Below are 26,806 nucleotides of genomic sequence, written 5' to 3'. Positions count from 1 at the left end.
CCTCCAAAGTTTTAATTCATTTCAGCATTAACCCAAAAGTCCACAGTCCAAAGTCTTACCTGAGACAAGGCAAGTCCCTTCTGCCTATGAGCCTGCAAAATAAAAAGCAAGTTAATTACTTCCTAGAAACAATGGGGGTACAAGCATTGGGTAAATATAGCCATTCCAAATGGAAGAAATTGGCCAAAACAAAGGGGCTACTGGCCCCATGCAAGTCTGAAATTCAACAGGACAGTCAAGTCTTAAAGCTCCAAAATGATCTCCTTTGACTCTGTCTTACATCTGGGTCATGCTGATGCAAGAGATGGGTTCCCATGGCCCTGGGAAGCTCTGCCTCTGTGGCATTGCAGGGTACAGCCTCCCTCCCAACTGCTTTCATGGACTGGTGTTGAGTGCAGCTTTTCCAGGCATACAGTGCAAGCTGTCAGTGGATCTACCATTCTGGGGTCTGCAGGATGGTGGCCGTCTTCTCACAGCTCCACTAGGTGGTGCCCCAGTAGGGACTCTGTGTGGGTGCTCTGACCCCACATTTCCTTTCTGCACTGCCCTAGCAGAGGTTCTCCCTGGAAGCCCCGCCCCTGCAATAAACTTCTGCATGCATCCAGGCATTTTCCATACATCCCCTGAAATCTAGGTGGACATTCCCAAACCTCAATTTTTCTTGACTTCTGTGCACCCACAGGCCTGAACACAGCACAGGGAACTTGGGTCTGGTGCATGAAACCATTTTTTCCTCCTAGGCACTGGGCCTGTTATTGTAGGGGCTGCCATGAAGACCTCTGTCATGCCCTGGAGACATATTCCCCATTGTCTTGGGGTTTAACATTAGGTTCCTCATTACTTATGCAAATTTCTGCAGCTGGCTTGAATTTCTCCTGAGAAAATGGGATTTTCTTTTCTATCACATTGTCAGGCTGCAAAGTTTTTGAACTTTTATGCCGCTCTGTTTCCCTTATACAACTAAATGCCTTTAACAGCACCCAAGTCATCTCGATTACTTTGCTGCTTAGAAATTTCTTTCGCCAGATAGCCTAAATCATCTCTCTCAAGTTCAAAGTTCTACCGATCTCTACACAAGGGGTGAAGTGTTCCCAGTCTCTTCACTAAAATATAACAAGAGTCACCTTTCCTCCACTTCCCAAGTTTCTCATCTCCATTTGAGACCATCTCTGCCTGGAATTTATTGTTCATATCACTATTAGCATTTTTGTGAAAGACATTCAACAAGTCTCTAGGAAGTTCCAAACTTTTCCACATTTTCCTGTCTTCTGAACCCTCCAAACTGCTCCAACCTCTGCCTGTTACCCAGTTCCAAAGTTGCTCCTATATTTTTGGGTATCTTTTCAGCAATTCCTGACTCTACTGGTAACAATTTACTGAATTAATCTGTTTTCATGCTGCTTATAAAGACATACCAGAGGCTGGACAATTTATACAAGAAAGAGGTGTAATGGACCTCTTTCACTTGGCCAGGGAAGCCTCACAATCATGGTGGAAGGCAAGGAGGAGCAAATCACGTCTTACATGGATGGCAGCAGGCAAAGAGAGAGCTTGTGCAGGGAAACTCCACCTTATAAAATCATCAGATCTCGTGAGACTTATTTACTATCACAGGAATAGCATAACAAAGAACAGCCCCCATGATTCAATTATGTCCCCTGGGTCCCTCCCACAACATGTGGGAATTGTGGGAGATACAATTCAAGTTGATATATGAATGGGGACACAGTCAAACCATATCACCCATCTTGTTTAGCATCTGATGCTTCAGAGTTGTTCCTTTTAGTTCTATATTTCTTATTTCTACATATTTATATAAATATTCTTATAAATATAGTCCTATAAAATTGTAGGTGACTAAAGGATTAATACAAAGTTACTGAAAGAAAGCAGCATAAATGTAATTATTATCCTGTGATTTAAAAAAGATAAAATAAGAACCATGGAAATCCAATCCATGTATTATAAAATTATAACCTGTAGTTACAAGGTCACAGAGTCTATGGAGTCTTTGTAGGAACTTCTAAAGAAGCTGAGGAAGGAGTTAGGTTTGAGAAATATGGAGAGAGAACACTAAGAATGTCACTAAACTGAGAACTACAAGGAAGTCCCAAGTGTTCACATTGCACATCTGGAGGCAAGGAGGTGACACTCAAGGAAAGCTGAAAAGATAACTTTAGAATTCTAACAAACAATCCTAGATTTATCCCCAGCTTCCCAACCCAACCAAAAGTTATTTAATTATGTTCTGCTTTTAGCTGGACTCAATATGAAAATGTTTCTGGCATAAAATACACATTTTCTATAGATCAGAGCCTGTCCAAGCTTTCAGCACCAAAAATCTCAGTTGGTCTAGGCATTTGTGTTCTTTCTCCATTATGGCTTAAGCCTGAGAAGTTGTGTATGATCTTTCAGCCTTGATAAGAAGATTAGAGAAAAATTGGAGGTGAGGTCATAGAGATTAGGAAACCTTGCTGCAATTAAGAGGCAGTTACTTCTTTTGAAACATGCATTCAAGTTTCTTCCTGAGACAATTTTCTCAAGTGGCTCTCTGAGATAATATTTTACTGTTTACCTCTCTCTACCACATCAATTTTTCTTGTTCTTATTATATACCTTAATGTGGATCTTAAGGACTAATGAAAATAGATTTTAAAATATAAGTTAATATAAAATATATTTTAATAATAAAATATAAGTTAGGATTTAAGAGTGTATTAAATATAGGAAAACTGTATTAAATATATGAAAAGAGCCAAGTTAAATAACAGCTACATTCAATTTTTGTAAACCGGTAAGAGATTCCTGCACTATTTACATATATCAAATGGGACTAAATGTTTAAATGGAATTCCTGAAACTTCTCAAGTTCTACTATCAGTGATGAAATAAGAAGTCAGTTGGCTGGGCGTAGTGGCTCATGCCTGTAATCCCAGCACTTTGGGAGGCTGAGGTGGGCGAATCATGAGGTCAGGAGATCGAGACCATCTTGTCTAACATGGTGAAACCCCATCTCTACTAAAAATACAAAAAATTAGCTGGGTGTGGTGGCGGGCGCCTGTAGTCCCAGCTACTTGGGAGGCTGAGGCAGGAGAATGACGTGAACCCGGGAGGCGGAGCTTGCCAGTGAGCCAAGATCGCACCACTGGGCGACAGAGCCAGAATCCATCTCCAAAAAAAACCACAAGTCAGTTAAAGTGAATACTACGTAAATAATTCTGAGTACACGTTGAGGCAGGCACCTACTCTGGAAAGGTGGGTATACTTTTGAAATACAAACTCTGAGAATGGCACCTGCACTTATATTACAGTAATTACAGGAAGGAACTTTTTTTTTTTTTTTTTTTTTTTTTTTTGAGACGGAGTGTAGCTCTGTCGCCCAGGCTGGAGTGCAATGGCCAGATCTCAGCTCACTGCAAGCTCCGCCTCCCGGGTTTACGCCATTCTCCTGCCTCAGCCTCCCGAGTAGCTGGGACTACAGGCGCCTGCCACCTCACCCGGCTAGTTTTTTGTATTTTTTAGTAGAGACAGGGTTTCACCGTGTTAACCAGGATGGTCTCGATCTGCTGACCTCGTGATCCGCCCGTCTCGGCCTCCCAAAGTGCTAGGATTACAGGCTTGAGCCACCGCGCCCGGCCTTTTTTTTTTTTTTTTTTGAGGCGGAGTCTTGCTCTGTCACCCAGGCTGGAGTGCAGTGGCCGGATCTCAGCTCACTGCAAGCTCCGCCTCCCGGGTTTACGCCATTCTCCTGCCTCAGCCTCCCGAGTAGCTGGGACTACAGGCGCCCACCACCTTGCCCGGCTAGTTTTTTGTATTTTTTAGTAGAGACGGGGTTTCACCGTGTTAGCCAGGATGGTCTCGATCTCCTGACGTCGTGATCCGCCCGTCTCGGCCTCCCAAAGTGCTGGGATTACAGGCTTGAGCCACCGCGCCCGGCCACAGGAAGGAACATTTAAACATAACTCATAATACCTAAGGATTCTACTTGTTGGCATTGTTGGGAAAAAGAGAAGAGAGGTTTTAGTCGGGAGACATTAACTGAAAGTAAAATGATATAACACCAGAAGTCATACAGAAATTAAAATATAAAATAAATATGAGGACCATAAGAAAACTTCAGGATAAGAGTTAAAGTTCAAGAAAATGTAAAGGCGTTTCGTTAGAAACTTTCAAGTAATTTGATATATAATTGTTTAAATGGATCTTTTTACTTGAGGAATGTAGGCTTAAGTGGAGACTACTTTCAAAAAAGCTGTGGTGGGTGCTGTTTAGATGACATGTACCCTGCTATATTCATTTCATCTGGAAGCCAAAGAGCTTATTTGTAAATTCTGAAAAGACTGCAAAATTTTCATCTTGTTTTCCAACATTAAAATCGCAAGCACTGTTCATTGTGATTTTTTAAAAAAGATATATCCTGTATGATTTCAGGCAGTCTAGAAAAATAGATGGATAGATATTGATGATAGATATGATTTTACTGGCTGAAACCTTTTTAAAATTTTATATAATGGATGGCACATTAAGTTGAGAAATAGAGAAGATACTAGTGAAAATTATAGGGTGTATAATTTTATGAGTTTTTGCAATATTTTATAAAAATAATATTAAACAGGCATTATGCTGTGTTACAATAATTCTTATTTGCTTGTTTTATATAGCTTTATTTGATATTACATAAGAGAAACAAAAACTCGTTCTTATAGGAAAATCTAGTAGTCTATAAACTAAAAAGAATTAGAATCATTTTCTTCAATGTAAAGAGATTGCAGAATCCTGAAAAACAAATACAAGGCTATCAAAATCTACACCAAGTAAGCACTGTGATAAAGAATCAAGCCAGGAATGTCTGTCTCTGCTATGAGGCCTTCAGCAAACTACTTCTTTTTGTAGTTATCTATCATGTGTAAGTTGACTAGATGCTCTCCCAGCGTTTTCTAGTTCTATAATTAAAACATCTTATTCAAAGTTTATTCTCAATTAAAAGTGAACATTTCTATAGAGTATGGGAAAGTTTAAAAGAGGCATAAACTAGGACAGATCTCATTTTAAATTAACTGTACAAGCAAGCCGATATCCTCAAAGAGCAATGAAGTACTGATTCATGCTACAATATGGATAAATCTTAAAAATATTATGGTAAGTTAAAGAACAAGAGGATTATATATTAGATGATTCCATTTATATAAAATGCCCAAAATTAGCATACCTATGTACACATAAATTACAAAAAGTATATTACTGTTTGCCTTGAACTAGGAGGATGGAGAGAGCAGTACCTGTATCGGGTATGAGTTTTCTTTTGTGTTTTGTTTTGTTTGAGACTGAGTCTCACTCTGTTGCCCAGGTTGGAGTGCAGTGGCATAATCTCAGCTCACTGCTACCTCTGCCTCCCAGGTTCAAGCGATTCTCCTTCCTCAGCCTCCCGAGTAGCTGGGATTACAGGCGCCCACCACCATGTCCGGCTAATTTTTGTATTTTTAGTAGAGATGGGGTTTCACCATGCTGGCTAGGTTGGTTTCGAATTGCTGGCCTCAAGTGATCCTCCCATCTTGGACTCTCAACGTGCTGGGATTTACAGGCATGAGCCACTATGCCCGTCCAGTTTTCTTTTGAGGGTGACAAAAATGTTCTAAAATGAGGCTCTGATGATCCCCACAACTGTGAATGTACTAAACACTATTAAACTGACCACTTTACATGGGCGAATTGTATGGCATGTAAAATACATCTCAGTTAAGTGTTTAAAAAAGTTAGCGAAATCCTTGTATAAAACAAGCCTACAGCAAGACAAGGTGAGCAGAATATAATTATTATGAACATAGGAATTTGCCTCTCTTTTTTATTGCTGAATTCTCTGCAGCTAAAATCTATAACTAGCACCAGTTATATATTCGACAAATTTTTGTCTGAAGTCTTATATTAAGTTAGGAATAGAAAAGCAAAAAACTTTCAGCTTAAAATCATTTTCAAATTGTTATGTTTTTACTAATCTTTTCTTTTCCATCTGTCAGCAGTGCAAGAGAAATAATGTTTCTTCTCATTCTTGTATACTAGGGCTATTGGTATCCCGTCAGCAATCCAAACCTATAGCTGTCATTTTCAGCCAAGGTAGGAAATGTGCTAGCTGAAAGAACACAGGGCCCTAAGATATCAGAAGCAATTCTGTGCTGACTGGCCTATGAGGAAGGGTGTCCACAGATCTTGTTGTGAGAAGCCCAACTGGAATACATTTTAGAGGCTTATATTAAGTCTAGAGAGTAAGATGTGCATGTCTACTTCCCGTCTTTGATTTTATCCCTTTGTTTGTTTGTTTTACCAGGTATGAAAAAAGAAATATATGCTTGTTACCTGTCTGAGGTTGATGCCTCTGGTTCCAGCATAAGGGCTTTCTTTGAGTGGTTTGCCATAAGGTAGGTCTAAGAAGTTGGATCCTACCTCAAAAGACCTTAATCTCATGTCTCTTAGGACATTCTCTCATCAAGAAATTCTATTTCTATTATTGCAGATTCTAAGTTGCTAGCAAGTCTGGTTACATTTTTTGGACAGAGAATCTTTAGGTGTTTTTTTGTTACTGTGGTTGTTGTTTTGGTTTGCTGCTTGATTCTCTTTTGATTTGTTTTATTTATTTATTTACTTATTTTCCTCTTACATTTATTTCTGCAGACTATGTTACCTGGACTTTCCAGATATAGATTCCTGTTTGGCTGAGGGATGGATCCTCATGCTCTTCTTGTCTCAGAAGGTTTCCCAATTCCAACAAAGTAGATTATTTGCTACTTTCTATTTTCCCTACACAAAATCATCATGGATATCCAAAATTGATGCAGACATGTAGCTGAGCAATTAATATTCTTTATCAGTAATCAAGATCTGACATTAATAATTAGGTACATTTAATTTATGTGGCTACCCTAATATTTAACAAAACTTTTAAGTATGTTCAGTAAACAAAAAGCTAAATTAGAAAAAGAACAATGATGAATTGATATAATACTTCAGCAATCAAGTTGTACACAGATAGTTCTATGAAGCACCATAGAATAATTGGAATTTAAAGTGACTAATGTAGCTAAATAGATACATATTTGATATTGCTTTTGAAAAGGAAAGTAAAAGTTATGGTTTGAAAAATATAATTCTGGAATACAAGAATACAAAAATTTTAATTAAATAATTATGTCAATAATTTTGCTTCTATAAATGAATGTTATGTGTGAATGAAAAAATATATAAAAGACTTCAGATAAAAATAAAATATATAATACCTAATATTATATTTACAAATAATTAAAAATAGTGTATTGCATTGTATGGTATAAATGAATTTTTGTTTTAGGCAAGTTTATTCAAATTGATTCTGGTTACGTTGCTTGTTTTATGGGACTGCTAATTTAAGTATCTCAAAGCATTAAGTACCTTAGAATATTCATTTCTGGCTGGGCACGGTGGCTCATGCCTGTAATCCCAGCACTTTGGGAGGCTGAGGCGGGCAGATCACGAGGTCAGGAGATCGAGACCACAGTGAAACCCCGTCTCTACTAAAAATACAAAAAATTAGTGGGGCGTGGTGGCGGGCGCCTGTGGTCCCAGCTACTCGGGAAGCTGAGGCAGAATGGCGTGAACCCAGGAGGCAGAGCTTGTAGTGAGAGGAGATCGCGCCACTGCACTCCAGCCTGAGCGATAGATAGAGACTCTGTCTCAAAAAAAAAAAAAAAAAAAAAAAAAAAATTCATTTCTTTACTTTAGTATTTAACCCCAAAAATTATACTCTCCTAAAAGGGAAACACATTGTTTTAATTTGTATAAAATACAATTAAACACTTTTGCAAAAAATATATATATATAAAATATATGTTAATATACATAATATATAAAATATATATATTAATACATATAATATATAATATATTATACATTATATAATATATGTTATATATAAATATATATTTATATATATAGTAAACCCAAGTGAATGAGAAATCTGTTAGATTTACTACTCTCACTATAGAGTATAATTTCAATGGATCGCTTGATGACGACAGAAACTTATAAAGAAACCACCGGGTGTTCCTTTTGTGACAACTTTCTATGGATCTTTTTTCTGAAAAGTGTGGTTGACAGCATTTCATGTGTATATGCATCATATCCTGTGTTCTATTGACCCAACTGCAGTTTTGTGGCAAACTTTACCCTGTCATCACAGTATTGAGCCATCGATGACTTGGTCTTACATTTTGGTTAACTACATCACAATGACCACATTGATAAAAAATTTAAAACATAACCCTCATTATTTAAATATAATGGTAGAAGTTGAATGTGTTATAGTAGAAAAACTCAGCGTGTTCAGGCAGTGATTAGTGATGATGAGTTAATAGATAAATACTAGTTTTACAATATCAAAAATGGAGAAATATTTTCAGTAGCTCATATTTTAAGGTCCCTTTAACCACCAGAATTGAAATGCTTGGGTTTAGAACATAATTTTTATTGTATGGGGGTGTCATAAAGTGAAATATTGATCAGTTTTAGGTTGAGGGAAACCTGAGTTTTAATTCTGACGCTGGTACATATTGGTTTCCTTTCTTGACTCTCAGTATCTACTGAATTTTTTTGAGAGAAGTCAACAAAATACTATATGTAAAGTGCCTGATATGTTCTAGACACACTATAATAAGCATTCTTTTTAGTTGTTTATTGTAGTTATTTGATATAACCAGATTTATGAACCACTGTTATTAAGATCTGAAGCAATCTTTGTTGGTAAATAATTTCAAAAATGATGTCCCTCTATTCTAAATGCCTGTCTACCTCCTTTTGTATTTTAAAAAGAGTAAAATAAACTAATCAATAAATGAAACAATTATTCATTTGAAATTTCTCTTATATTTTTAAGATATTAAATGTTTGTTAAGCATGTGACTACCTCCTGAAATTGCCATTTGTTTTATAATAAATTCTCCACTGAGACTATTTTCATCAATAAGTATTAAAAATTTTTACCTCACTTTCCATTATCTCTATGTGTTGGTGTGCATTTTTTTGTGAAATATGAATATGCAAAACCATAATCAGCAGGAAATTTAATTTCCTAACCCAAGTAAGGATAAAATGCAAGTTGTAGATTATCCCACTCTCTAATCACTGAAATATGATATCTTTCAGAACATTGCACATAACTGAAGTACTTTCACCAATTCAACTGGAACTTTTCCAATTGACCCAAGAGGTACTACATAAAATAGAAAGGACCTCAGCATCTTTGTGCCTTCGTTTAGTTAGGCATGGGGGGCATGGTTGCAGAGCTGCCGTTAAGGAAGTTTCCAAATTTGTCCTATTATTTCACAAGTGTGTGAAAGAGTATCATACAAATAATTTTTAAATTAAACTGATCTCTTGTATGCCAGAATAAATCTACGATGAGTTTTATATTGGTTCGGCCCTAAGCAATTGTTTGACCTAATTCCATTTAGTATCCTGGGAGAGGGTAGGGTGGAAGAGACAGAAACTAATTCCTCTGCTAGGAGCACTGAAAAAGTACTCCACCCACCAGTGCTTATACACAGTATGTGGGCTATATAATTGTCAGTGCTGCCTTTGATAAACAGCCATATATCCTAATTACAATTATCCACAGGAAAATAATGTGTCCTTAATAACTGAAAGAAATTTGAGTTTTAAAAACATCACACAATTTAGTAGATAGAAAAAGAAAATGTTACTTTTTGCTCACATATTCTTGTGGAGCATGAAGTTCTGTAAGCAATATGGCCCACAGACCAGCAGCAGTATCTGGAAGTTTCATAGCAGTTCAGAATCTTGGATCCTATCTCAGATATACTGAGATTCACATTTGTGTTTTAACATGATACTCAGGTGTACTGTATGCTCCTCTAAGTTTGAGAAATACTGAGTTCAAGAATCTGAAAGTTACCGTGGGTACAAGAATCCAGACTGCAATAGTCAATAGCATCCACCCAATCCAGACTGTAATCAGCCTGAAGTGATTCATTCACCGTTTACTTTGTCTTATTTACTTGCATATTGAGATGATATTTACTAAATGTTAAGTGAACAAATCTAAGCCTATAGCTCAATGAATTTTTATACATATACAATACCATAGTTCTTTCTCTTCCACATCCATTTTATTGAATGTCTACGTTTTTGGTACTCTCATATTCCGAGAGAGAAATCATATGATCTTGAAGAATGCTACTTTCCTTGGAATTTTAATTTTCAACCTCACTTAGACTTCTAACATTGCAAAGTAATTATTGCCTTTGGTCTTATTCAGCTAAAATTTCCATTTTCTCAAAAGGTATTTCCAACCTTTGTCATCATCCTCAAGGATTCTTCATTTCTGTTATCTTTTTGCTTTCAGTGGATGACCTTTTCCCTTACCTCACCAAGAAAATGGAGGCAATCCAGAGAGAACTTTCTTACCTCCTGCTTCCTCCCTTATTTGTCTTCAAGATTTAGAAACAGTCCCTACATCCATGCTTTCTTACTTGCCTCCTCTTTCTACCTAAAGCAGTGTCTTATCTCCTTCTGTTTACTTGGCCTCATCAGTTTCTTTCTTCCTCTTAATCATTCTATTAATTTAGTCTTCTCATTATACATTTATATTTATAAATGTATATGTAATATATGTTAAATGTAGTTTCATGCATACATAATATATATAAATGTAAATATATGCCATGCATAATCACATCTATATATAAACATATATCATATATTCAAATATATATAAATATATCATATATTTATATGTGTGTATATATATAATTGAGCCCCCAATTGAAAGAAAAATACCCAAAGTTTTCCCTTGATTCTGTGCCACTCTGTAGTTTCTACACCACCTTTCTCTTTAATCTCATTGTCATGCTTCTTGAACTTCTTGATTCATCTCCTTGTTTCCACTTCTGCAACTTTCACGTACGCTTCCTCAACATTAGGTGTGCTTTTCCCACTCCTTTTTTGAAACAATTTCTGCAGATATCATTTGTCGCATTTGCCAAATTCAGTATACACGTTTTTTCCTCATTTGATTTCTATTTGAGTTTTCTGAAGCAATTTCTTAACTTGTCCAGAGTTGTAGTCTGCTTCTCACATTCTAAAACTAAGCTGTGCTTTTTCCATCTGTGCAAGACATGGTGAGAATATTATATAGTTTATAAGTGCAAGTGCGTATTACATTGTTTTATAGCAATTGTGTATAGTTTTTTTTTTTTGTCTTTAACTTACAGAATGCAGTCAAAATGTTTTTCAATCTTACTTACATTAGATTTTTTTTTCTCTCATGCCATCATCAATTTGCTTTGTTTTATTAATATTTAACTGTGTTCATAAAGACCGTGAAATGAATATTTGTAAATGACTATGCCAACACTATGGAATGGAATCTATATGTAGTTTGCTATTAACAACTGCCTAATTTAAAATGTCCTATATATAGTAAGGTTCTGATACTGATTTCCCAGTTTTTATCTTCCTACCTAAGAAAGTTTTCAAAATCTTTAATCAAATATTGCAACATAATTGCCTCTCTTCTTGTATCACTTTTTGTTTTGTTTTGTTTTTCAGATTCTCTTCTATGTGTCCTGTATATCCTTATCACAATTATCTACAAGGGTATGGTTACTTCCTTCTAGTAGGGCCACCATTCCTAACTGAACATTTTAGTACATATGTGAACTTGTTTAAAATTATTTTTAATGAGGTATTTTATTTAAAAGCAACAAACTCATCTTGGAAAACAAGGAGGTAAGAGTAGTCCCTGAGTATGTAATACTCCCTAAATTGGACTTACAAAACAGATATTAATTAACTTTAAAATATTGAAAATAAAAAGATAGGAAAAAATATGCCATGCACATTGACCAAAATAAAGTTGCTCTAGTTTTATAGAAAGCTCAATATGACCATTGGCAGTAATGGAGCAGTTCATTATAATGAAAATATCAATTTTCTATAATGGCATAACAATATAAACATTCATACACCTAATTATGGCTTCAGTGTATGTCAAAAAATAGGCCTAAAAGGAGAAACAGACAAATATAAAATTAGTATTAGAAATTTTAAATTATTTTCATGGAACTGATAAATCATGTGGGTACAAAATCAATCAGGATATTGAGGGTTTAAATAACACTGAGATAACAGTTTGACTATATTTTAAACTGTTTCAAATATAATTGCTTGCATTCTTTTTGAGCAGACATAAAATACATATGTATTGAAGTCGATGATACGCTGCACCATAAAGTAAATAGCAATACATATCAAAGCACTAAAATTATACAGAATACATTCTTTAACAAGTGTTCAATTAACCTAACATCTTAGTCTATTTTTTGTTGCTATAAAGGAGTAGCTGAGTCAGAGAAATTTATAAAGAAAAGAGGTTTATTGGGCTCATTGTTCTGCAGGCTGTATAAGCAGCATTATCCTGTCATCTGCTTCTGGTGAGGGCCTCTGGCTGCTTCCAGTCATGGAGGCAGGCAAAGCAGAACTGCCATTTGCAGAGATTACATGACAAAAGAAGAAGCAAGAAGAAGGTGGGGGAGATGCCAGTCTTTTTTTTTTTTTTTTTTTCGTTTTGGTTTTGAACAACCAGCTCTTGCAGTAACTGATAAAGCAGGAATTCACTGCCCAGAGAGGGCATTAATCTATTCATAAAGAGTTTGTCCCCATGACTCAAACACCTCCCACAAGCCCCTACCTCCAATATTGAGGATCAAATTTCAAACGAAGATTCTGGGGAACAAATATCCAAACCATAGCATTCTTCCCATGGCCCCCCAAAGTTTATGTCTTTCTCACGTACAAAACATAATCATTCCATCCTTACAGTTCTCAAAATTCTAAACTTGTTCCAGCATCAACTCAAAAGTCCAAGGTCCAAAGTCTCATCTGAAACTCAAAGTATAATACATTTCTTCTAGCTAGGACTCCGTAAAGTCAAAATCTTAGATATTATTTACTTCTAAGATACAACAGTTGTATAATCATTGGGTACACTTTCCTTTCTTAAAAGGGAGAACTTTTCCAAAAGAAAGGGGTAACAGGCCGAACACATGTCTAAAAATCAGCAGGACAGACATCCACTCTTAAAGTTTTAGAATTATTCCCTTTGACTTCATGTCCACATCCCAGTCACGCTAGTTGGAGGGGTAGGCTCCTAAGGCCTAGGGGTGTCATGGCCTCATGGCTTTGCTGCGTGCAGACTACATATTGCTCTCATAAGTTGAAGCTGAATGTTTGTGGCTTCTCTATCCTGAAGGTGCATGCTGCCAGTGGCTGTATCATTCTAGAATCTGGAGGTCAATGGACCTGCTACCCCAGTTCTACTAGGGATTGCCCTAATAGAAGCTCTCTGCTTGTATCTCTGCCTTTGCTGTAAACTTCTTCCTGAGCACCTAGGATTTCTGATACATCCTCTAAAATTTAGTTGAAAGCCAGTAAATCCACTCCACTCTTCCATTCTACATGCCTACAAACTTAACACCACATGGAAGCTGCAAAGATTTGCCACTTGCTCTCTCCAGGTTGGTGGTCCAAGCAGTACATAGAACTTGATGAGCCCCTGCTGGAGCCAGAGTGGCTAGGATGTGGTCAACAGCATCTTGAGGTAGCAAGGGGCACCAATTGTCCTCGTAGGCCTCTGGGACTGTGAAGGGAGGGCTTGCATTCAAGATTTCTCAAATGCCTTTGGTGCCTATTTCCCATTGTTCTGAGTATTTGCATATGGCTCCCTTTTAGTCACAGAAATCTCTTTAGCAAGTGGTTGTTCTATAGCACCCTTAGATTCCCCTCCTGGAAACATTCTTTCCTTGTCTACCAGCCAGGCTGTGAATTTTCCAAATTTTTATGCTGGGTTTCCCTTTAATTGTAATTTCCATCTTTAGGTCACTCTTTTGCTGCTGTATCTGATCATAAGTTATTAAAAGCAGACACACCACTTCTTAATGCTTTACTGATTAGAAATTTCTCTGCCAGATTCCCTTAGGTCATCACTCCTAGATTTGGCTTTCTGCCAAGCCCTAGGGAATGGACATAACAGAGCCAAATTCTTTGCTAAAGCATAACGTGGGTGATCTTTGCCTCCATTCCCAGTATCATCCTCTTTTCCATCCGAAACCTTGTTAGCATGGCCCTTAATATCTAATTTTCTACCAGCACGTTGGTTACAACCACTTAACAAATATCTAAGAACTTCTAAACTTTTCCTAGTGTTTTTGACTTCTTTTGAGTTCTCCAAACTCTTCCAACCTCTGCCCATTATCCAGTTCCAGAACCGTTTCACATTTTCAGGTTTCCTTGTAGTGACACTACACTCTTCAGTAACAATTGTTTAAGTCTGTTTTGTATTGCTATAAAGGAATAACTGAGTCTAAGTAAATTATAAAGAAAAGAGGTGTATTTGGCTCATGGTTCTGCAGATTGTACAAAAAGCATGGAGCCAGCATCTGCTTCTCATGAGAGCTTCAGGCTGCTTCCACTCATGGAAGAAGACAAAGCGGAGCAATAGTGTGCAGAGATCACATAGTGAGAGAAGCAGTGAGAGAGAAGGAAGGTGCCAGACTCTTCTTAACAACCAGCTGTTGTGGGAATAAATAGAGAACTCACTCACTCACCCACCTCACTCTGCCTCTCTAGAAGGAAATTAATCTATTCATGATTAATTTCTGGTCTGCCCCCAGACCAAAACACGTCCCATTAGGTCCCCATCTCCAACATTGGGACAATATTTTAACATGAGATTTTTAGGGACAAACATCCAGACTATAGCGCTTAATACATATTAGAAACTCCTGACAAAACAAAGGCATAAATAATCAAAATAAATGAGAAATTACCATCACTGCAAATCTTGTTAGCATTACATAGATAATGAAAGCATATTATGAACATATTTTATTGAATGATTTTGAAAATTTATATGAAGTTAACAATTGTCTATGAAATGCACAATTTACTGTGTGCTACTAAATCCATCAAAGCAATATAATACTAATTAAAAACTTTCCTGACAAAAATCTTCAGTTTCAGATGGCGTCACTGGTGTATTTTTCAAACACTGAAATAATATGTAAATTAATTTACCTAAAATGTCCTAGGAAATAATAATAATAATAATAATAATAAGAAGAAGAAGAAGAAGAAGAAGAAACACTTTCTAACTAATTTTAATAAGTTAACATTATCTTGCTACTAAACTTCATATAAATATTACAAAAATGAATAATTCATCTCTCTGATACAGACACAAAAATCTTAAGCAAAATGTTAACAAATGAAATTCAATACTGTTAAAATGATAATATATTATAAAAATATACAGCTTATTCTAATAATGTAATGTTGGATTAACATTTTAAAAGTCAGTCACTTTATCACATTAATAAATAAGGAAAAATATATGAGTGTCTTAACGGAGGTAGAAAAAACATTTGAACAAAATTCACTTTTTTGGTCTAACAACTCTTAATAATCTAGGACTAGAAAAGAATATCTTATTCTGAAAACAGAATTCACCAAAATTATATTTAATGTTTAGACAATGGATCATATCATTAAAATCAGAAAATATATAGGAATATTGGCTGCTACCACTTTCAATCAACCTTGAAATGGAGGTCCTAACAAGTGCACTTAGGCAGGATAAAGAAGTAAAAAGTATAAGTACAGCACAAAAAACTCTAATACTGGTTTTTAGCAAATGAATTCATTGTGTTATTTAAAATTCAAAAGGTTATTTAGATAAAGTATTAGAATTAATATCTGAAACTAACAAGATCACTAGATTGTAGAACTCTATACAAAATTAATTATATTTCTATATAGTGAGAGAAGCCATTTGGAAAACACATTTTTAAAATATAATTAATTTATAATAGATTCAGGAAAGAAATACACAAAAATAACTCTCAGAAAAGTATGTAAGACTTCTATACCAAAAACTTTATAACATTTTTGAGATAAATTTAAAAACTCAACAAAATCAACATTTAATACGCCAATAGCCTAGTTTTATGATGATGTAAATCCTACAAAAATTCTTCTAAAGATTCAATACAACACTCATCAAAATTCCACCAAGTTGTTTGTGAAAAATTGAGAGGATGATTCTAAAATGAACATTCAAATGCAAAGAAAATCTTACAGAACAAAATTAGAATTCTTATAGTTACAGATACAAGATTTATTACAATACTCTAAAAACTAAGACATTGTGTTATATACAAATATACAAATAGAATAGAACAGAAAGGATAGAAACACACATATATCAGTATTTGATTTAAGATAAGAGTGGCACTGAAAAGCAATGTAGACATGTTTTTATTCAAAAAGTGATCCTGAGTTAACTAAACGTATATACAGAATAAAATGAATCTTTACCTCTCCTATACACAAAATAAATTGTTGGTAGATTGTGAGAGAATATCTTTAATATTTCAGTAAGTAAAGATTTCTTTGATAAAATTACAAAAGCTCTAACCTTAAAATATATTTCAAACATTTTGGCAAAATAAAATGATAAAGTTTTGTTAATCAACAGCTCGCTACAAGATATACATTTTCTGCAGTATATCTGATCAGCAAAGAACTTGTATCCAGTACCTAAAGAGCTACCCCCAAATAGAAACATACATATAATCCAATTAAAATTAGGCAAATAAATGAACAAACACTTTATAAATGAAGTTACCCAAAAGGCCAATAAACAAATGAGTGCTCAACCTCATAAGTCACCAAGGAAATGAAAATGAAAATCATACAGTACTCAGGATGTAAATTGTTACACCCACCATTTTGGAAACATTTTCCAATAAGATAGCATATGACTTAGCAATTCATTCATAAGTATATGCCCAAAATAAATTCTTATATATATTAACAGAAAAACCCAAAAATGTGTTTCTCAAATGTAGATGAAACATAAGTTGTGGTTTCTGATACATAATCAATGTGAAAATATCATCCATTAGAATTTACATATTAATTTATTTTGAAAAGTCGCACTGAATTAGAAAAAAAAAATATATGTAAGTATAGCAAAGGAAGAAAGGGCTTCAGCTAGGCAACAAATGCCATTAAAGATCAGAAAGTGCATATTGGCAACTATAGTTCCCCCTTGCCTAATGTTTTTCATTCCCGCCTCAGAAGTGCTATTAAACAAGCCTAATCCTAGACCTTTAATAAGGATCACTGACCAGCAGGACAAATGCCAAGAAAACATGCTAATGGCTCTTTAAATACAAGTCTATTTAAGGCACTATTTAACAGATTAGTCAAACTGATTTCTTGGCAGTTCCCACATTATTATGACCAAGACTCTGCCTGTGGAAACAGTCTGTGTTATAACCTTTCAGAGAAACACATCTTTTACCCAGGCCTCAAAGAATTCCCACAAAGATCCAAGGAATGTGAGCTCCCAACTAAAAAATAAATCACAAAACCTTCTGCATGGATAACTTGGTCTTGCAGAAATTGCTACTGCAGCCACTAGAAAGACAGACAGAGAGAGAGAAACAGAGAGAGACAGAGACAGAGAGAGAGAGAGAGAGACAGAGACAGAGAGAGAGAGAGAGAGAGAGAGAGAGAGAGAGAGAAACTATTCCATGGTCTAAAGGTAAGCCTAAATTGAGTGCTTCTGATTCGTGAAGCTTGGGTCACATGGCTATTCCCTAGCTAGGAAAGCCAGAATGTTTAGCTTTTCTAAAGGAAGATGATATTTTACCCCTACCAAGACTTATAAGGTAAAGAATTACCAACATTAAAACAGGAGCTCAGTTGACGGTCACCAAAATATTGTAATTGTCTAATAAAAATGTAATATTTCTTCTGAATCTCAATTCTACCCCTGGTTTACTGCTTTACCACATACAGAGTGCCTGAAAGGTAATTACCAGGCCTTATAATACAGGACTAATTTGACACTTGTCATAAAGATCTTAGAATGCTCTGGTACACTCCGTTTCTCTTTTTTGTTTTCCTCCCTGTCTTCTTCCTTCCTTCCTTCCTTCCTTCCTCCATCTATCTCGTTTTTCCTTCCTTCCTTTCTTTCTTTTTGAATTATTCTCTTCTCCATCATTTTTACCCAAATGGTATAAGAATGATGTATAAAATGTTATATTGATTAGTAACTAAGTAGACGTTAAAAATTTAGTTGGTCTGACTCTTACATATTTAATGGACTACTGTGTAATTGTGGCTAATAAATTTGAAGAAAATAAGCTGATCGAATTTAACACATACAAAACAAAACCAATCAGGGGGACACTTTTTTTTGTTTGAATTGTCATATCTCATAACAAAAATTTGAAATTGTTTTAGACATTGATTTAAAACACCCAAGATGTGCCTATTCAGTTTGGCTCCAGCTAATATGCTGTGTCTGTATAAGTATGTTTGAAATTTCAAAAACTATGAAGAGTGTGACTTAAAACTGTAATTTCATGTCCATTGAAAGATTCCTTGTCAGTTGACCATTCATGTAACACCTTAAATTTAGTGTCATTTTGGTCTTGGGGATTTCCTGTGAATTTCAATCTTATTTGGTTTATTTTGCTTGTTTTGTTATGTTTTGGTAAATAACTTGAGCTTTCCCAGGCTTGATTTAAAGTGTGAGATTTCCTGAGTTGGTGACATTGCTGAAGTGAGCTTTGGATCATTTATCTCTTACATTTTGTCTAATCCATAAAAAATGTCAAAACCCCTCCTTTATAACTTGACTTTTTATTGTTTCAAACCACCATGAACACCCATGGTTTCTACATAATTTCAGTACTAACACAGAAGTAAAAGGAATACAAAGTGCTTGAAAAATCAGAAGTCAGACATTCTACTACTCCAGGACAAAATTTCATGTACACACCAATGTCCAGCTTTTATCTAATATTTCTAACCCTTTTTTCTGTACCCATTTAGCTACTATAGGCACTACCAAAGGCATAATTTGACAGCAGACACTTATATTGAAGGCCTCAATAAGAAAAAAAATACTTATACTCAATGAGCATGTGAATTCACTTCTTCTACTGCCATTAACTATATAGAAGTTCATTCAATTATGGTAAATTCAAATCTTATTCAACAACTGTCTTGTTTTTCTTAAAATTAAGCGATGGTTATCTATTTTAACTAGATTTTCATGAGATATTTATTTAGATGATATTTTCAGTCTCTTTTGTAATTTTGTTAATACCAGACTTGCCTGTATGGAATGCAAGATTAATAACATTCCTGAAAGCAGAGAAGAAAGTTCTCATTCATATGTTATTGTTATAAAAGCAGCAGATGTTACAAAGTTTCAGAACTTGCAATCCAGCTAATCATTTACCACTTCCTCATTCAATAATTCATTCACTAGCAGTTCTCATAATTGAGACCCACAAGTATTCCTTTAGTCTAAGAAGACATTATATGATATCATCTGTAAAAATATGATTGCTGTTTCCTGATTATAACAGACCAATATTGTGAGACCTCTCATTTTTGTACAACCCTGGGAACAGAGTTAGTATTATTTTTATTCTGATAGAAGAAAACAAGGTTCATGAGTTTTCAATGCTCATCTTTAAATCTTTCAAAACACCTCGTACTTGGAAAAAAATCTAGAGGCAACAATTGAAAAGAGCATTGCATCAGGATGAAGAGACCATGGTATTCTGCTGCTCCTTTGGCTAAGGATTGTTTTCTGGTCCAGTTGGAGGCCCCAGAGAGTGAGCTATGGCAGACTCATTAAGAAGGATTATAGAAATCCAACTTGGAAAATGGGGTATAGCTTTACTGCCAGCTGGAGATGAAAGATATTTCTAGTTCTTACAGCAATCAAAGTTCAGAAACAGTAAAATAAACAAAAAATGTAGGACTGGTAGATTATTTTGCTCTGGAACTAGTAGACAAAATTTTCTTTTACTGGAGAGGCTTCATTTTCTCAAGAGTTTTGTAAATGTTTTTTCCCTAACAATTGTTAACATATTACATTAGCCCAGGTAAAACTTGATCCAGCTGAAGTCCATCCATATTTCTACACCTTTGGCTTGTTTGTTAGTAAGGACTTCCACCACCAAAAAGACACATATTCGGCTTAAAGGCTGTCTTCTCCATAGCCTTACACAATCTACCCTGGGCTTTGTTTTTATGTTTATTATGAAGCTTTTTTTTAAGCTTTCATGTATTGTATGTCAATATTTGCTTTCTTATTTGAATTGTTTGCTACAACATGCCTCTCTAGTTTATAAAATCCTTGAATATGAATACAATATCTAATCTTCTTTTATAATCACATATTGCTTTTATATAGCAAACACTCAGTAGAAGTTTATTGAATGAGTAAAGGTATATATGTAGGCATGAATAAATGAATGAATCAATCAATTTAGATGTCTAGCTTTTGTGCCAAGAGCGATTCAAAAACTCTACTTAAGGTAAATATTGATGTATCCACCCTGGTAGCATTTGATTACCATTAAATGTATTTATTCATAACATGTTTAGTTTAACTCAAATTATTAACCAATGTGTGCCAGGAGAGTCACTATTTAATATTCTCATATAAAATATCTAAAAGGGTAATGATGTCATAAGATTTAATGAGTTACCCTAAAGAGAACACTTAGAAGAGTAGCTGACACACAGCAAGTACTAGACAAGAGCTTGTGAAATAAAATTGATCACGGAATGATCTCTGAATGATCACAGAAGAGGTAGTCTGTATAGATTCTATGTATAATTAAAAATGATAAAAGAAACAGCATCTTACTTGACACATAGTAGGTTTTCTATCATGTAAAAATAACAAATATTATAAAATTTTAATTTATCTTCAATAAATCTACATTGAACTGAACTTTTTTTTTAATAGTGTAAAAATTTCAAATCTAGACTGGAAGCTTCTCCACTGATCTGAAATTTGATTTTCTCATTGATTATAGTGGTTGTTCAGTAAATGTTCAAAGGGAGTAACAATTAGGTCCTCCACTTATATTCCTGTAAAAGATCACTTATCTTTTGACATCTGTTGAATTTCTAGCCAACTTTATATATCTCTTTGACCACTTCAACTTCTAGGCTTTCTCCTGTGCCAAAGCAGATAATTCCTGGTTTTTAATAAGCTGCATAATTTAATTGTTTTATTCCTTACTCATTTGTTATCCTTGTTGCCAGACCCAGTGTTGATCCAGTAGAAGAGCTAACCAAGCAGGATGCCTTTCCTCGAGCAGAGCTTCCAGGGCAATTGAAATCACATGAGGCAGGAAAGGAAGCAGAACAGGAAGCCCATCAAGAACAGAATTGCATCTAAGGATGATTGCAAAGGATCAGTAAAGAAGAAGTGCTGCCTATTCACAATAGCAAAGACTTGGAATCAACCCAAATGTCCATCAGTGACAGATTGGATTAAGAAAATGTGGCACATATACACCATGGAATACTATGCAGCCATCAAAAAGGACGAGTTTGTGTCCTTTGTAGGGACATGGATGCAGCTGGAAACCATCATTCTTAGCAAACTATCACAAGAACAGAAAACCAAACACCGCATGTTCTCACTCATAGGTGGGAACTGAACAATGAGATCACTTGGACTCAGGAAGGGGAACATCACACACCGGGGCCTATCATGGGGGGGGGGGGGAGGGGGGGGAGGGATTGCATTGGGAGTTATACCTGATGTAAATGACGAGTTGATGGGTGCAGCACACCAACATGGCACAAGTATACATATGTAACAAACCTGCACGTTATGCACATGTACCCTACAACTTAAAGTATAATAATAATAAATAAATAAATAAAAAATAAATAAATAAATAAAAGAAGAAGTGCTGCAATGTTCAAGGAAAGATAATTACAGCCCATAGAAAAGAAACAAATGAGATGTAAAGAGCAGGACAGATGAAGGAGGAGCATTTGAGGAAATGTAAGACAGAAGGAGGAAAAATAGTTTATTCGTTTGGTTGTAACCAAACTGACTTTGCTAGAGTTGAAATAGGATGCTTTAACTACAATTAAATTCAACTAGGGTAGACTCTACTTAAACATATAGTGCTTCCAGGAAATAAGACATTTATTAAAACAAAAAATATTAGATATCCTCTATGTTGCAGATCTTGAATATATGTACACAAATGAATAAAAAGGGGGCTTCAGAGGCTTGTACTATAGAGAGAAATACACAAATCCAAAAAAAAAATTATGTAAATGCAGGTCTCATAGCTACTTGGAAATAATTTTATTTGTCTTTAATTATATGCTTGCTGTATTCTCTATGGCAATTAATAAAAATGTTTCTCACTCATCCTAAGGCTTTTATTTTCTCCTCACCCCTTTATCTTTGTGGAACTCTCTCCTCCCGCAGTTCTGGGAGATGGGGATATTCTAGCTTAGGCCCTCCAAATCTTCTTTTTAATTTGATCACAATATTTTTCTTCTTTTCTTTCTCCTTTTAGCTGCCAGCTTCAGAAACATTTGACCTTCTCCATTTAAGTCCAAGGTGAAAGTTTCTGCATGAGTCTTCTTCTTTTTTACATTAATTAGAACACGGTTCTAGCAATTACCTAATCTTTATCTTATATTTTCAATCTTTCTTTCTTGACTCCTTCCCCTGTACCATTGACTGTGCTCAGGTCATCTCAATCTGACAAACATTATTAAATATGATAAACTTATAAACTGTCTTTTGTGAGCTGACTTTTGAGGAAAGCAATCCATATTCCTGCCTTTGTCCACTATCAACTCATTCAGCAAATGACTTGGTTTCTGGCATCTGCTTCTATCCACCTGTTAGATCTGTTCTCCAGAGGGTACCAATGATCTGTTAATTACCAGTCCCAATATAGATACCTGTTTCAGTGTCAGGTCTTTACTTCCAAGTTGCATTTAGTCCTGTGAACTAATTTATTTTGAGACTCACTTCATCTTGACTTGTACTCTCAAAGATTTCTTTTTTCCTATATATTTCTACTCAATAGTTGTCTCCTTCATTGTCTTAGAAGACTTCCAAGGTAGCAGCAAGTTGTAACTAATTACATGGCTCGGTGTTCAACACTGCTAACCCAACTGTATTTATTTGATGTGATAAATACTTTGTATATAGTGCTTAACATGCAGTAGGCCATGTCCCAAGTATTTGTATTTTTCTCTTTGATTCCATCCCAGATATTACTACCATCACTCAAATGACTTCACATAAACACAGAGTTTCTTGAGTATGTATTAAAATGGTAGCTGTTCTTTTCCCTTTAAAAGGTCAAGATCATTAAATTCCTTTCTAATGCTCCAGAGAGAGAAATGGAGAAAGAGACATATACTTGGGAGGTGTAAAAATGAGGCATGTTTAGGAAGAACAGAGAAAAATAACATCTGCATTTTGCAGACACTGCAAATGAGAAGAAAGAGAAACCCTTCTGGTTTTTATACTTCCTACATCTCTATAAAAGTTAAAGCCTCTAAGATCACAGAATATGTAACTAAGTTCAATGAAGATTTATGTTTAAATACTTTGCAATTGCAGTCAAGAAAACTGAGAATTATATTTAACTGTTAAGCAATGTGTGTGTATACAGTTTATTCCATAACGCATTTTTATTTGTTTTATTTTTAGAGAAATATAAAATAAAGAATTCTTTTAGATAAGGACATTAGAAGTTAAAGTTCTGGCATTCAATGTGGGTAGAATAGATAAGCAATACCAAATGCTGCTTTATTAAAGTTTCTTTCTATTTGCATCTGTTACACATTTACAGATCTATTAGGCAATATAGTGCACTATGTAACTATTACTAATTTCTGCTGACACTCTTCACAAATACAGGTGAGCATATTATTATTAAAATATATCTCTTGATAGTTTCACTCTCTATAACAAACGGCACTTTTTTTTTAAAAAAAAGCTTCTAATTATCTTATTATAATTTAATAGTATATTAATGAATTGAGAAAAATACAGTCATGCACAGTATAATCTTGACTTAGACCACAATAGGCTATATATATGATGCAGATCCTATAAGATTATAATGCCTTTTCTATGTTTAGGTATAAACATAGGCAACTGTACCTTTTATATATTTAGATATATTTCAATGCACAAATACCATTGTGTTTCTGTAGCCTACAGTATTCAGTACAGTAATACGCTGCACAGGTTTGTAGCCTAGAAACAATAGGCTACATACCTAGGTTTGTAGTAGGCTATCCCATCCAGATTTGTGTAAGGGCACTCTTTGATGTTCACATAACAATGAAATCAGTTAAAGCCATATTTCTCAGAACGTATCTTGCTGTTCAGGTAGCCATCACTGTAGCTGAATGCGGCCAAATATTTCCTAGAAAGTACCAAAGCCTGAATGAGAAAAACTCAACTTCAGTTCAATTAGTAGATATCAAATTAAGGAAGAAATGTGGTAGGCTCAGATTAATATCTTTGAGAAGCATTGGAAGATTTTGTGGAGGGAGAATTAAGAAGAGAGAGAACTATGTAGTAAGTGGTGTGTAAGGGCAAAGGGGAAAGGGCGACATGACAATACTGCATCACAGTTGGAGCTGACTGAGGTGAAACATCAGAGAAACATGCTCAGCAAGCTCACATGCTAGAAGACACTTGGCGACATCTTTATTTGGATCAACTAAGAAGAATTTCACTGTACTAGTTCCAGTGTATGTCGTGTTTTGTGTTGATGTTGTGGTTCTTTGTTTTCTTTTAGTTTGTTTGGTCGTTGCGGTGTGCCAACAGATTGGCCTCTTTTACCAGTAAATACTCCTAGTTTCTCTGATTAACACTAGTTACTATTTATATTAAAATTATGCATGATTTTAAATAATTTTCAGTCTTTCGGTAAAGGCAGCTATTATGCAAACAATGTAGAATTTTATATGGTAATGTCAACATTTATGAAGAGCAGGGCTTCCCTTGGGCCTATGAAGTACAAGAGAAACACAAAAACTCATGGTCATTCTAGGTATATTCACATTTATCTGGAGATACAGACTATAGTAGACACATTAGTGCCTTCCTTTCACATGGTGGTCAGACTCAGGAGGCCCCTGTCAACACCACCTTCTTGATAAAAATGATAGGGAGAAAGGTCGTTGACATTTCTTGTAAATCTCATAGGATCATCTTTGTGGGATTTTTTCTGATATGAAAGCTTTTCCCCCAGGTTTAGCTGACCGAGAATGATTTTTAAATAATCACCATAGTCAATGAAACATGACAACAACCAATAAGCATATCATGGCCACATTCTAATATTGGTGAGTGGGAAGTGTGTTTAAAAATCGTAGTTATAACATTTGTTTGAATTTCTGAGCATACTTCAATCTGTTTCATTCACATTAAAATTTGTTTCATGTTAAAAAATTAAGTTAAAAAATTCTTACAGCTCTTATTATGAGAAATGCTAAACAAATGTCACCTATTTTTGTATTTGTTTAATAGTTAAATAAATCTGTTTGTTTTGAATGTGTTACAGGGACAAATGAGCAAAATCTGCTTCTGTAAAACTTGGACAAACACTGGCTTCTCAAGAGTTTGATCACTGAACTCAATATGTGTTATATTTGAGAAAAGTGAATTGTTAATTGGATGTATAATAAGATAATGAATGAAAAAACAATATTTTAAAAATAGTTGTTCAAAATTACAGCAGCAAATATTTTGTTGGGCACAGCTAGTTAGAGATTACTATCTTTGATTTATTCTTCATAGGTTTTATATCTATCTATCTATCTATCTATCTATCTATCTATCTATCTATCTATCTATTGCCAGTTTCTGATTAGATGCAATTTCTCCTTGACCTGAGAAATACAGGGAAAAAAGAAGTCATGCAGAGAGAACATTGAAGATCATAAAAGACAAAAGTTTCAATTTACCATTTTTTTTGGGTCCAGTCCTAAAGATCCTTTATGTCTAAAAAGCTCAGTGGGAACAATACAGCCTGTGCTGTAAATATTCTAGTCATACGAGTTCATTATTTCCAAAAATGAACTGAACTGAACTGCCAGTCAGATGTTCTCTTCAACTCAAACTAAAATTAAGAACCAGAAGTGCATGACAATAGATGTTACACCATTTCGTTATTCTCATGATTGATTTTCCAAAAACCTAAGTCTTCAATTCAGTTAAGGAAAGCTAGTGATTCCAATCTGATTATCTGTTTAGTCTACAGCTCATCTTTAAGGTAAGCATTTCAAGAACACATGTCAATTATTAGCTGAAAAACTACTGAATGCCAGAGATGTAAAGATACTTCAAAAAATAAACCAATCTCTAGTTACTGTAACTAATGTAACAATACTACAAAGAGAAAGACATATTTGCTGTAATACTTTCCCCTCAAATTTGTAGCTACAAGTCATCCATTTTCTTCCTTCTGTATTTACTATTTTCCTTTCAAAAGAATCTGAAATGAAATAGGCCCAACTATGGTATCACCATCCTGACTCACGTGGCCTTCGCGATTACTGCCAAAGCTACAGATTTCTGTGACACGGTAATATTTAGGGTGGTCACAGAGGGCTTATTCATATTGCTACGTGTCTAGCAAGACCATTTCTAGGTCTTCACCAGCACTCTGGACAAAATGGCAAAGTGAGTGGAGTTTTCTCCACGGGCTTTCCACTTGCTTTCTTCTTCCTCAGGTACAGTTTATGTTACCCATTTGCTTCCATTCCCCTTCTCACGCCCACTTGCAGGAGTACAGATGTTCTAAGATGGCCTCTAAGTTTCCAAAACCAATTCTATCCTTTGATGATCTCTCTGGGCCCATCCTTTCTAAAG

This window comes from Macaca thibetana, chromosome 1 (genome assembly GCF_024542745.1).
Source record: "Macaca thibetana thibetana isolate TM-01 chromosome 1, ASM2454274v1, whole genome shotgun sequence".
NCBI lineage: Eukaryota > Metazoa > Chordata > Mammalia > Primates > Cercopithecidae > Macaca > Macaca thibetana.
The sequence above is the reverse complement of the archived record's forward strand: the minus strand, read 5'-3'. Positions refer to the sequence as shown.